General features: G+C 42.8%; 1 protein-coding gene across 1 annotated transcript in view; it reads right to left on the reverse strand.

Moving 5' to 3' along the window:
• The window catches only part of ATP8A2 (ATPase phospholipid transporting 8A2), a 1,022,388-nt gene that overhangs the window by 380,552 nt on the left and 628,500 nt on the right, over positions 1-13,336 (reverse strand). The gene's annotated exons all lie outside the window — the stretch shown is intronic.

Below are 13,336 nucleotides of genomic sequence, written 5' to 3' on the forward strand. Positions count from 1 at the left end.
TGCAGGACTTAGGAGGTGTTTAGGAAAATTTGAGATAAATCAAACCATGGTTTATTATTATGCATGTTGTCTATACTTTTTTTTTTTACCATGCCTTTCAGTGGGCCTCCTGATTTAGCATGGTTGTCATGAATTTTTGGGTTCTTAAAGGAATGGAGCCTGGCCAAAACTGACAAATAGCTTTATTCAAATTTGGTAAGTTTGGGCTACAATGAATAGGTTTTGGGTGAACTACATGCACTTTTGTCTGTATGTACAGTATGTCTCTAAGCAAACATTGGTTATTTTGTAACTTATGCTCATAATATACACTATATTGGCAAAAGTATTGGAACACCTGCCTTTGCACGCACATGAACTTTAATAGCATCCCAGGCTTAGCCTGTAGGGTTCAATATTGAGTTGGCCCACCCTTTGCAGCTATAACAGCTTTAACACTTCTGAGAAGGCTGTCCACAAGTTATAGGGGTGTGTCTATGGGAATGTTTAACCATTCTTCTAGAAGAGCATTTGTGAGGTCAGGCGTATGTACTAAGCCTGGGATGCCATTAGCCACATCAATACTGGGCACTTTCGCCCCCTTCCTTCCAAGACCAATTTTCAACTTTCAGCTCTCTTGCAATTTCAATGACATTTGCGCGGTCATGCAACGCTGTACCCAAATTAAATTTTTATCATGTTGTTCACATAAATAGAGCCTTCTTTTGGTGGTATTTATTCATGACTCTGTTTTTTTTATTTTTTGCGATATAAGCGAAAAAAATAATCTTTTCTTCTTTCTATTTTAAAAGAAATCCAATAAAATCTAATTTTGTCATAAATTTTAGCCAAAATGTATTCTGCTACATTTTTTTGGTAAAAAAAATTCTGTTAAGTGTATAATAATTGGTTTTGTGATCACGGACATATTTACGCAAATGATCATGTGCAGATGTGCGCAGGTGATCACGGACATATGTGTGCAGATAATCATTGGGATTTTACTGTTACATATGTGAGGGACAGGTGTTTTTACTATGTGGGGACATGCGTTTTGGGGACATGTGTTTTAGGGACATGTGTTTTGGGGAAGTGTGTTTACTTTGTGTTTTTTACACTGTGGGGACACAAGACTGGTGATCAGTGAGTTAAAAGCTGTAAAAAACAGCTCATACTCACTGATCACCAGAAGACTGCAGAAATCCGCTCTCCTCCTCTCACCGACAACTTCTGTGTGGGGAGAGGAGAGCTGATTGCCTAGCAACCGTCTCTGTATTTACATCACATGACAGCCGTGATTGGACACGGGCGTCATGTGATCAGGAGGGCCAATCACAGAGCACTCCTACTGATGGGAGATGCGCAGTGTCCGGGTGACATGAGCGCATCAGGATCGCGCCACTGCACGGGGCCTGCAGCCACACGATCCCCCTCCCTCTAAAGGACGTTCCTGAATGTCCTCTCGGAAGGAGAGAGCACCCACCTGGCCGTTTCTATAAAGTGGCCAGGTGGGAAGTAAATTTCATGTGCATGTAAAGGCAGGCATCCCAATACTTTTGGAACACACACACATATACAAAAGGCTTAAGTCTCAGGCATAGGAATCAGATTTTTTGGGGATTTGCAGTGCAGCTAAACTCCTGTTCAGATGCAGCCTAGGGTGACAGATATTACATTTTTGTTTTTGGGTTTAGATACACTTTAAATATAATACCTATATGAGCAATTAGAACACTTTCTATTATGTTTCAGCTTGATGTTTCTCTTGTTATTAATCTCAATATAAAAGAGAGTTTAGAAGCAGCTACTAGAATGATGCTAATGATTGTCCTAGGGCTTTTTACATCATGTCACTGTAGGGGAGATTTGCTAAAACTGGAGCACTCAGAATCTGGTGCAGCTGTGCATAGTAACCAATCAGCATCTAACTTCAACTTGTTCAGTTAAGCTTTAACAATAACACTTAGAAGCTGATTGGCTACTTTGAACATCTGCACCAAATTCTATGTGCACGATTTTTAGTAAATCTCCCCCAGTGCCTTAACTGGAGGTCTAACATTTATGCCACACTTGGGGGTCAAAACTTTATCTTGGGGGCAGTACTAAGAAATGTAATGAAAACTGAGGTAAACTTAAATTTAAACAAATGGCTACAGCAGTAAAAATGGCAGCTGAAGTTAAAAATGGATGCCAATCCTTTAAGTAACATAAGGAGAGAGGCAGAGTCCTGACCAAAACCTTTACCACTTGCACTGTATCATGTTCCGAGAGTAATTTTCAAATAATACTTTGACTAAAGTAACGATTACCAGACGTGACATGGCATAATTGTATATGTTTATTGCAGCTCTTGCATTGCCTGCCAAGTGTGACTACATCTGGAACAGTTACTGGTTGGAATGAATGCAGTGATCTAGATATTTGGCCTCCCACATGAGACACCTTTAATCCTTGATCAAAATATGAATCGTCAAAACCACGGTTAAAAAGAAAATCAAACATAACAGGGATCGATTATGCGGCATAAATTAAAAAGACGTTAACTCGTCTTCTGTTTTATAACAAGACTTTAGAACAAAGACAATTATGTAAAGTTGGACAAAGCCAATGACTACGAAAGACGACGGAGTTCTTCTGGGCAGAAAGTGATTCAGCGTCACCATAAACATCTGTTATAGACGTGTCTGGATTGTATTTTCAGCAAGGAAAAAAATAGTGATTTGTCTAATACAAAATTTACTTAAAAAAAGAAAAGTGACTCCTTTTATTAAATTACATTTCAAGCCAGTCCCTGGAGGTAGCTACTTTTCAAGGTGAATTTTCCGTGCAGGTTTTCAATTTGTATGTCTAAGCCTCTCATAAAAAGTGAAGGGAGAGTGGCATGGCCGACACAAATGGATGCCACCTGCTTCTGTATGATGTGCCTCTATTTCATTGTCATGCTGTGTTCTTTGATTACATTAATCCTCAGCACTAGGTGTTTTTCCCATTAATAAAAGCAGCATCTTATAAAAGAAGTAATAAAATGGGGAATAAGTGGAGGAAACCAGAACTAAAACATGTTTTCCATCAAATATATTGACGCACTTACATTTCAGGAACAAGGTATTGTAGAGGAATGATGTCTTTATTAAACCCCCTCCTACGTAGGGCTTAGCTGTCAGATCCAGGTCCTAATTCAGAAACCATACGACAGATCCAATCTGGGGGAGTGTTGCAGTGTTGCTGGATACTTAATTTATAGGGTAGGTTATAGGCAAGTCAGTTTTAAAGCTGAACTCTGCTAAAAAAAATGTATTTCCTGTTTTGGGGGAATAAGGGAAGGTTCAGTCACCTGGCAAGTCTTTACATTTTTCTAGGACCTTAGTGGAGACATCTGACAACATTTGTAGCAAGGCTCTGATAGACTGAGTCCAGCTTTTCTTATGAGCTTTTGGTCTTATTAAAACATTTCTTGTTATATAGCTACGGTGAATCTGAGGAACCAAAGGGTATAGAAATGTGTTATGATCCATGCTGCAGCCAATCATCCACTGGATAATTTAGAGAATCATATAAATGACATAAAAGAGAAAATTATTATAAACACTGAACTCCTGATGATATCTGCAAACTAGCAATAGAGGCTAGGAACTGCAATGTCAGCATCCCTAGGCATATGAGATGGTATTTCAATTTTCTCTACACATGGTTTCCGATGATGGCCTACATTAGTAATTTCTGCAGGCTGAAAGATGTCTTCATTATTTTTTAAGTGAGAACTCACACTGAAAATGCATCACTAGTATTAAAAGCAATTAAAGAACCTTATAGGTAAAGTTATACAATATATTGTGAATTTCCCAGTCAATACAAAGGGATGGTCACATGCTTCTTTAGATCTGGAAAGCAACAGGTCACTGTTTATGAGAGAGTCAGGGGCAGTGGGAGTGCACTGGTAAGGTGAGTATTACTGGTGCGGGGGTGGGGGCACTTTTTCAGTCACCCTGAACCAAATAAGCAACATAACACTGTCTCTTAAGGAGTCTGAAATTTTTGTAATTAAGTATTTTAAAGTACTAGACTATTTACATATTCTGTAAAGTTAGTAAATGAGCATTAAAATGTGAATGAGCATTAAAGTGATCACTAACCTCTGTAGCTGCAGGCACTAATTTATCCCCCAAGTTTACAGCAGAAACACTTTCACTTCCATTTCAACAAGTGCACTTATTCTGCTCCCCCTGCCAAGCAGTTGATTGGCAAATTGCCAGCCTTTTATTCTCTGGTGTGATTAAATATAGGGTGCAAGGGGAAGAGTAGAGATCAAAGACCCAACTTAAATGATTTCAGTGCTACTCTTGTTAATCTCATGGATGAATACTTCACAGTGCCTGCAGCTACAAGGGTCAGTGGGAACTTGCATTTAAATTCATCTACTGCATGTTAAAAATGTATTACTATTTCAATGGCTGTATTTTGGTCATGGTTCCACTTTAGGGCTGAAGAGATACAGGGGTCAATTTACTAAAACTAGAGAGTGCTAAATCTGGTACAGCTATGTATGGTTAGCAATCAGCTTCTAACTTCAGATTGTTCAATTAAGCTTTGACAAAAGAAACCCAGTTTCTATGCAGAACTGCACCAGATTTAGCAAATCAATCCCACAGAGCCATAGTTCAAGCTCTTCTTGAATGTGAAATTGGGCACGACAGCTCATTGATTTACACAATTTAACCTCATTCTATTGGAGCCACTAAAGATGGATAGGTAGTCAAGTGAGACATCTTAAACAACTTGTGTTCTTCTTCTGCTTTCAAGGACAGTACAGAGGGTGGTGCACATCCATAAAAATGTTATGTTATGCTATGTTTACTGAGTTACTTAGCTCTACTGTAAACGATTATCAGCACGAGCAGAACACTATGCTATGGCAGCTTTTTTTACTTGCTTTCCAACCCCCGCCCCCCAAATACAGAAATGCACACACTGTAAGTGGTATGGTTTGGTCCAACCAAATAGTTTTTGCAGAGTGAAATCTTCTTAGGTATCCCTGGAAGTGTCTGGAGATGAAAATAAGTATGTGCATTAACCTTTAAGTGTAGTAAAAATTTATTCCAGGGGTGTCCAAACTTTTTTTAAAGATTTGATGACGTGAACATACGTGGGGCCCAACCATTTTACCTGACATTCTTTAAACCATAAAATTCGGTCTAAGTGTGTTCATCCGAGCACTAATACACTGCCCAACAAGAATTATCTTGCCTTTGTGGCTATGTGCGGTGAAGAGATGAGCTCTGGCTTTTTTTTTTGGATATACAGTATTTATCGGCTTATTACACGCACCTTAACTTTAAAAAGAAGTTTCAGGAAAAAATCTTACATTTTAAATAAAAAACTGTGAAGCAAAATAAGGGTCAGTGCCCATCAATGCAGCCTAATCAGTGCCCATCTGCAGCCTCACAAGTGCCATGAATGCAGCCCCACCATTGCCATGAATTCAGCCCCACCATTGCCATGAATGCAGCACCCACATTGACATGAATGCAGCAAATCCTGTTGACATGAATGCAGCACCCTTATTGCCATGAATGCAGCGCCCACAATGCCATGAATGCAGCACCCACATTGCCATGAATGCAGCACCCCCACTGTCATGAATGCAGCACCCCCATTGACATGAATGCAGACTCACCATTGACATCAGTGCAGCTTGATTCATGCCCATCTGCAGCCTTGGAGCCAGGGAGGGGGAGGGATAAGCACCAACAGACATACAAGAGAAAGTCCTGTTTTCTCGGCAGCCTCTTTAATAGAAAGTCCTGCCCCTATGATGGGCAGAACAGTTGTCCAATGGCAGCACAGGAGATGGGACTTCCTTTTACACATGCCGCCATGTAAACAGGAAATTCTCCTGTATGTATGGCACTCATCCCGCCCCCTCCAAGGCAGCCAACATATATATCTTTAATGGGCCGCAGTGCTTGGGGACACAATAGGCACTACGGGAAAAAGACATGCTTATAGGCCATAAATGAGTCTCATTATGTAAATGTTTGGCAGAAATTTACTTCCTTCTGCTGTCCATCAAGTCATGTCACAGATAGACTGTGCTGCATAAAAGATTTAGTCAAGGGAGGGCATGCATGTGTGGAAGTCACTAGTAGAGGTCATATGGTGGTACACATGGCATGGCACAGAAAGGTTTATTGTCGTGGAACAGATAAGATCTGCAGACATAGCATAAAAAGCTGCATGAGAATTTCCATCACAATTTAAGTATGTAATGGAATCTGGCAGTGACAGAAGAGATCGGATTTAAAGTGCAACCAAGCAACTCACTGGTGGAGACTTCAGCCAGACAAAACATTCAGCTGCTTTGCCGGTTTCGACAAGAGAAGAATGATTTTGTTTTACTTGTACAATCACAAAGAAACATATATAGTATATGTTATTAAAAAAGCAGTATCAGAAAAATGCATGTGTTATCTTGGGAAATGTTCAGAAAAAAAAAAGATATCTTAAAAAATCCTTTCCAGGGCTAAATTTGCCATAATATTATGATCTTTCTTATTACTTTACTGGTAGATTAAATATAATAGCATTCCACTAAGAAAAGCCCTAATAAGGTAGGGATAGAAACTAAGGTTTTAAAGACCTGTTCTAATTATTAATGACGTCTGCTTAATTCAGATATCTTTATCTATCTGAGAGTGCTCAGAAAGTTAAGGGAAATTAACAATTAACAAAGATATTCTTTGTCATTTTATTTCAGCAGAGAGAGTAGTGATTCCTCACCACTGGAAATCAGGAATTGCCCCATCCCTAGCAAAATGGGTAATAGAACTAGATTCTATTAGGGTTCTGTAAATAAACAGTATAGAAGCATGTGGAATGCATGGTCAATATTCAGAACTTCTCAGGCCTTCATGAATGGTTTTCTGGCAATTTCCGAATTTTCTACGTGAGTCTAAAGGGACACAGGTCTGTCTCCCTGCTTTCTTTCTTTAAGTTAACAGTGATATCAACTCCAAATTTGAATACCCCAAATATATAAGTTTGTATATGGACTAAAATTTAGGTCTATATAGTTATCTATTATTTAAAATTAGAACTTAGTGTACAATAAAGTTGCTAGACTTTGGGGATGTATACCAACGTACAAACCAAAAGACTATATGGGGTTGATCTACTAAAACTGGAGATTGCAAAATCTGGTACATATCTATTCTTGAGCGCTATCACATATTTACTGTATTCTTGAGCGCTACACTTCTTTATTAATTATTTGTATAGGATTTTGTATCATAATCTTTAAGTGTCTGTAGCTATTTTTGCACTTTACTTTTGACACATTTTTGAGACCATTGTCATTTATACAGCAATCAGTGCTATACAAATGCACTGATTCCTGTGTAAATGACACTAGCAGTGAAGGGGTTAACCAGGGGGTGGCAGTGTAGGGGTTAAGTGTGTCCTGGGGGCGTGTTACTAACTGTGGGGGGCTGGGCTGTGTGTTAGTGAGCACTGATCTCTGCTCCAATCACATGGAGCAGAGATCAGTGTCACTTGTTGCTAGACAGAACGGTGAGATGCTGTTTACAACGGCATCTCCCCATTCAGCTTCCCCATGAGACGATCGCGGGTATCCCCGAGGCGATCAAGACCGGACTCACGTGGGGGTCGAGACCGGCCGGCAGCGCACACGCGATGGCAGGGCGGCAAATACAAATGGACGTACCTGTACACCAATTTGCCTGCCCGTGCCATTCTGCCACGTACATCGTTGTGCGCCGGTCGGGAAGTGGTTAAACAAAATCTTTCATTGCAGAATCACCAGGTTTTATTTAGAAAGCTGTAGATTTTATTATGTACTCTGTATATTGAAAATTATTTAAAACAACTTTTGAAATTGCTATCAAATTAATAAGAATTTGTTGATTGGGTTTAGAGTTCCATTAATGAAAGGGTAGCATCAGGGTCTTTAAAAGATTTAGAAACAACTTTTTGAAATTGCATCATCGTGTTACAACTTATAATATGAAATTTTAGTGATTCGGTTCAGATCTACATTATTGAAAGGGTAGCATCAGGCTTTGTATTTAAAACCCAGCAGAAGCACTTTCTGCACAGTTTCTATGTGTTTTGTCCTTAACATGCTGAATAGTGTGGTTGCCACATTTCGACATTGTTCAAATTGTGAATAAAGAACATCACTACCTTGTTGGTGATTCTACACCACAGTGCTTCTTTTAGATGGAAGCTGATGAGCATTTTCTCTGTAGAAAGTGTGACCAGCATCAGTATCACATGTATGTTAGAAGCCCAACAGTTGTCATAATCAGCCTTGAGCCTTGAACATGTGCTAGTCATTATTGAGTATTGTAACTCCAGTCTCTGTTGCACATACCTACACTATTCAGGGAAATGCCTAAATAGAATGCTGGACAATTGACCTGTGCATGATCAACAGGTTAGTCTGTCTGTTCATGTCCTTGGTTCAGGTCTTTCGTTCCCTTTATTACTACTGCTAACCATTTGAACTGCATTTGTATTCAGCTTGTTTGTGCTTATCCCGATCATCGACCTGTTATCTCTGCTATCAGTCATTGCCTAACTTTCATATTTCATACAAAATGTGACTATTTTCAATATTTGTGTATCTAGCCCTGATCTGGCCATCATTCTGCTTATTCATCCATTGTCTGCTTTGGCGTGCTGACCATCTGTCTGGCATTACACTTTTCTATTATCTTACTTGCCTATTAGTTGGTTGTTTCAAGGTGGATCCACCAAACACTTTGACAACAGTCTCCATGGGACATAAAAATAAAATGCAACAGAAAGCCTGTAATTTGATATTTCCATAAGAAAATTATGTTCCAGGCCCCATGCAGTGTTGTTCACCAAAGCCTAGACTGCAGATCCACATCTGGTTGTATGGTGAGCTTCTGCATCTCAAATGGCATTAGTCTGTAGCAATTCAAGTCAAATTACCTTGTGTCATCAGCCTAAAACTGTCACTGCGGGATGGAAGGAAATGTGGGCCCAGTATGACAACCATTCAGGTTAAGATTTCAGCCAACAACTCCATTAACGTGCTTGTTTGATTCAAGTGTGCATATGTATGCTATTGGAGGAACAACTGTGCTGGCTTATGGGGGGAAGAAAATATTAATGGTTCCAACAGGAATTATCACTATTTTCCATAAAAGTTCTCGACTAGGGTTGTGTAACTTTGCCTATAGACATAAGATGATTATCTGATCTGGCTCTTTATCATCTTATGTCTGATATTAGCTGAAAATGAAAATATGTAGACCAGCTGTATGTTAAGCACTTTTCTTTCTTGGGATTAACTGTGTTTTCATACTTCCGTCAAGAATTATAAATACTATTTATGAGCAAAAAAGAAAAGCCATGATGTTTTTGGATAAGAACTTGGTTAAGGGACTGTGATTGTAAGGAAACCAGAATTATAACCTTCCTTGATTGTAAGTGAGTATAAATTTTACAAGTAGATATAAATAAAATGAGAATTCCAAATAACTATTCCTTCATATAATTTATTAGGGTTCCTGGGATCAATCTTGCTGGGATCCCTGCCATACCTTTCAATAGTACTTAGGGCTGGATCTCCCTTGCTGTGGTGAGAGCCAAACAGCGTAGACTGTTCCCAGCACAAAACTTAGGTAAACATAATGATATAGATTTGTAGAAGGGTGTATATGTATTACAGGCAACATAAATTAAATGTACACCTCAGAGCAGTTTCTACATTTTCACCTAATACTGGCTTTAAGATTCTTAAATGGATGATTCTAACTACAGTAATGGTGTAATTATGTATCAGCATTGGGTTAAACAGGGCATGGAACAAAACTCTGTGACAATGCTGTAAGACACTGTTGTTTTAAGTTGTTACAGTGGTAATAAAGGCAAAATCAAAAATTATACGAGGGGTCTTTTATATTTTCATTGGAAACAGTGAGGGCAGGAGGAGTAGCAATTGGTCGTGTCTGAGTGTTATGTAACTAGTCTGTCTGGCAAGCCGGCTGACCTTGCAGTTTTGTATAAGGCCGCGTACACACGCGGGGACTGTTCGCTGAAACTTTGTTCGTCAAACAGTTGCCGCAACAGTCCGCTCAAAATTTGCATGAGCGGACTTGCCCACACACGAGCGGACTGTTTCAGCGAACTGTTTGCCAAACAGTTCGCTCAACTTTTGAAATGAACGGACTCGCCCACGTAAGGCGGAGGCAAGTCAGCCCATTTCGAGCGCGTGTACAGGTAGGCGGGGCCCGCGAAGGAGACGTCGCGGGCACCGCCGCCTGGAATGGACTTAAAGGGACACCCAACGCCGAAAAAAAATCGGCGTGGGGGTTCCCCCAAAGTCCACAACAGACCCTTGTCCGAGCACGCTACCCGGCCGGCCAGGAAAGGGGGGGCGAGCGAGCGCGCCCCCCCTCCTGAGCCGTACCAGGCCGCGTGCCCTCAACATGGTGGGTGCCTTGGGGAAGGGGGGGCCGCGCGGCCCCCCCACCCCAAAGCACCTTGTCCCCATGTTGATGAGGACAAGGGCCTCTTCCCGACAACCCTGGCCGTTGGTTGTCGGGGTCTGCGGGCGGGGGGCTTATCGGAATCCGGGAGCCCCCTTTAAGAAGGGGGCCCCCGGATACCGGCCCCCCACCCTATGTGAATGAGTATGGGGTACAATGTACCCCTACCCATTCACCTGTAAAATAAAAGTACCCAAAAAAAAAACACAACACACGAGAAAAAATGTTTTATTGCACAGCTCCGGGGGTCTTCCGTCTTCGGGGGTCTTCTCGCCGGACTCCTCCGCTATCTTCTTGTAGCTCTTTTACTAGCGGAGGAGTCCGGCTTTCTTCCTCCCCGCCGCCGGCCTCTTCTCCCGACTTCGGGGGTCTTGTCCCCCTCTTCGGTTCTTCTGCCGGGCCACCGCGCCTTCTTGTAGCTCTTTTGCAGGCGGTGGCCCGGTCTTCTGTCGCCGCCGCCTTCCGTTCTTCTGCCGGGCCACCGCGCCTTCTTATAGCTCTTTTGCAGGCGGTGGCCCGGTCTTCTGTCGCCGCTGTCGCCGTCGCCGCCTTCCGTTCATCTTCTTGTTCTTCTTATTCTTCTCCAGGAGATGTTGACACGACGCTCTCTCCGGCCGGAATGCCAGAGCCGCCCTGCGCTGCCACTGCGCTGGGGCGGTGTCACATGGTATATGTCACATGGGTTAGTCACATGGGTTGATGTCACATGGGGACTATGACATCGTAAGGGGGCGGGGTCACCATGTGACATCAACCCATGTGACCAACCCATGTGACATATACCATGTGACACCGCCCCATTGTCACTATATAAGTGGCAGCGCAGGGCGGCTCTGGCATTCCGGCCGGAGAGAGCGTCGTGTCAACATCTCCTGGAGAAGAAGAAGAAGAACAAGAAGAAGAAGAAGAACGGAAGGCGGCGACGGCGACAGCGGCGACAGAAGACCGGGCCACCGCCTGCAAAAGAGCTATAAGAAGGCGCGGTGGCCCGGCAGAAGAACGGAAGGCGGCGGCAACAGAAGACCGGGCCACCGCCTGCAAAAGAGCTACAAGAAGGCGCGGTGGCCCGGCAGAAGAACCGAAGAGGGGGACAAGACCCCCGAAGTCGGGAGAAGAGGCCGGCGGCGGGGAGGAAGAAAGCCGGACTCCTCCGCTAGTAAAAGAGCTACAAGAAGATAGCGGAGGAGTCCGGCGAGAAGACCCCCGAAGACGGAAGACCCCCGGAGCTGTGCAATAAAACATTTTTTCTCGTGTGTTGTGTTTTTTTTTTGGGTACTTTTATTTTACAGGTGAATGGGTAGGGGTACATTGTACCCCATACTCATTCACATAGGGTGGGGGGCCGGTATCCGGGGGCCCCCTTCTTAAAGGGGGCTCCCGGATTCCGATAAGCCCCCCGCCCGCAGACCCCGACAACCAACGGCCAGGGTTGTCGGGAAGAGGCCCTTGTCCTCATCAACATGGGGACAAGGTGCTTTGGGGTGGGGGGGCCGCGCGGCCCCCCCTTCCCCAAGGCACCCCCCATGTTGAGGGCACGCGGCCTGGTACGGCCTGGTACGGCTTTCCTGGCCGGCCGGGTAGCGTGCTCGGACAAGGGTCTGTTGTGGACTTTGGGGGGACCCCCACGCCGATTTTTTTCGGCGTTGGGGTTCCCCTTTAAGTCCATTCCAGGCGGCGGAGCTCGCGACGTCTCCGTCGTGGGCCCCGCCTACCTTCACACGCGCTCGAAATGAGCAGACTTTCCTCCGAGCGGGAACAGTTTGCTCATTTCGAAAGTAGCCTACACACGGGCGGACTGTTCGCTCAAACCAAGTTTCAGCGGACAGTTTTTCGGAATTTCCGAAAGACTTTGTCCGTCAAACTGTCCGCTGAAACTGTCCGCTGAAAGCCCACACACGAGCGGACTGTCCGCTGAAACACTGTTCAGCGGACAAAGTTGGGCGAACAGTCCGCCCGTGTGTACGCGGCCTAAGAGTTGTCACGCTGTGGTGAAAATTACTGCGAAAACTTATAATTGCACCAGAGGAGCAGCATTCTGTCACACACTTTTTATCTCTCGTAGAGTGGTTTAAGAGTAGGAGGCTATGGAACACCCAGCTTATAGTCCGGATTTAGCGCCATCTGACCACATTTTTAGACCGTGCAAAAAAGTTTTAAGTCAAAGAAGATTTTCATGTGATGGTGATGTGAAAGCATTTTTTGCTGATGGCATTCAAAAGTTGGTACGATGCTGGGAAAAGTGCATCGGAAAGGAAGGTGACTATGCAGAAAAGTGATGTAATTTGTTTTTGAAATTCTTAATAAATAGAGTTTAAAAAAAGTGCAGAAACTTTTTGAAGACCCCTCTTATATATAATGTAGTCTGTCACTAGATTTAACAAAGCAGTCTTTGTTTTTTTGAATCCCATGTGTTACTTTGTTTTTGAAGCTGTGCAGAAAAACTGGAAGTTAGGATTTAGACAATCCATTTAACAGTGACAGGAATGCTACAATGGTCAGCTTTTATTCATTTATATAGCACCCTTATCCCAAAATGAAAAAAAAAAAAAACTTTTTCTGTAACTGATTAAAAAGCGTTAGCTGGTGTTAGGCTTCAATTACTCACTGTAGTGAACTCCATCTAATGCTATCCTCCCTAGACAGTACTGCTACTCCACTGACACCATCAATTTGTCCATAAATAGATTGAAATGTGACAGATTCAGCAGGGATCAACCAAATTTTGATCTGTGTGTGAAGAAGTTGATTGTTTGATGGTAAGTCCTGGTGGGTAAGAATCCAACATCCATTTGATTGATTTCTTGGCCATTTTTCAGAGA

The sequence above is a fragment of the Lithobates pipiens genome, unplaced genomic scaffold (genome assembly GCF_037356315.1).
Source record: "Lithobates pipiens isolate NorthernLeopardFrog02 unplaced genomic scaffold, aLitPip1_a1.2 Scaffold_16, whole genome shotgun sequence".
In the NCBI taxonomy this organism is placed as follows: Eukaryota; Metazoa; Chordata; class Amphibia; order Anura; family Ranidae; genus Lithobates; species Lithobates pipiens.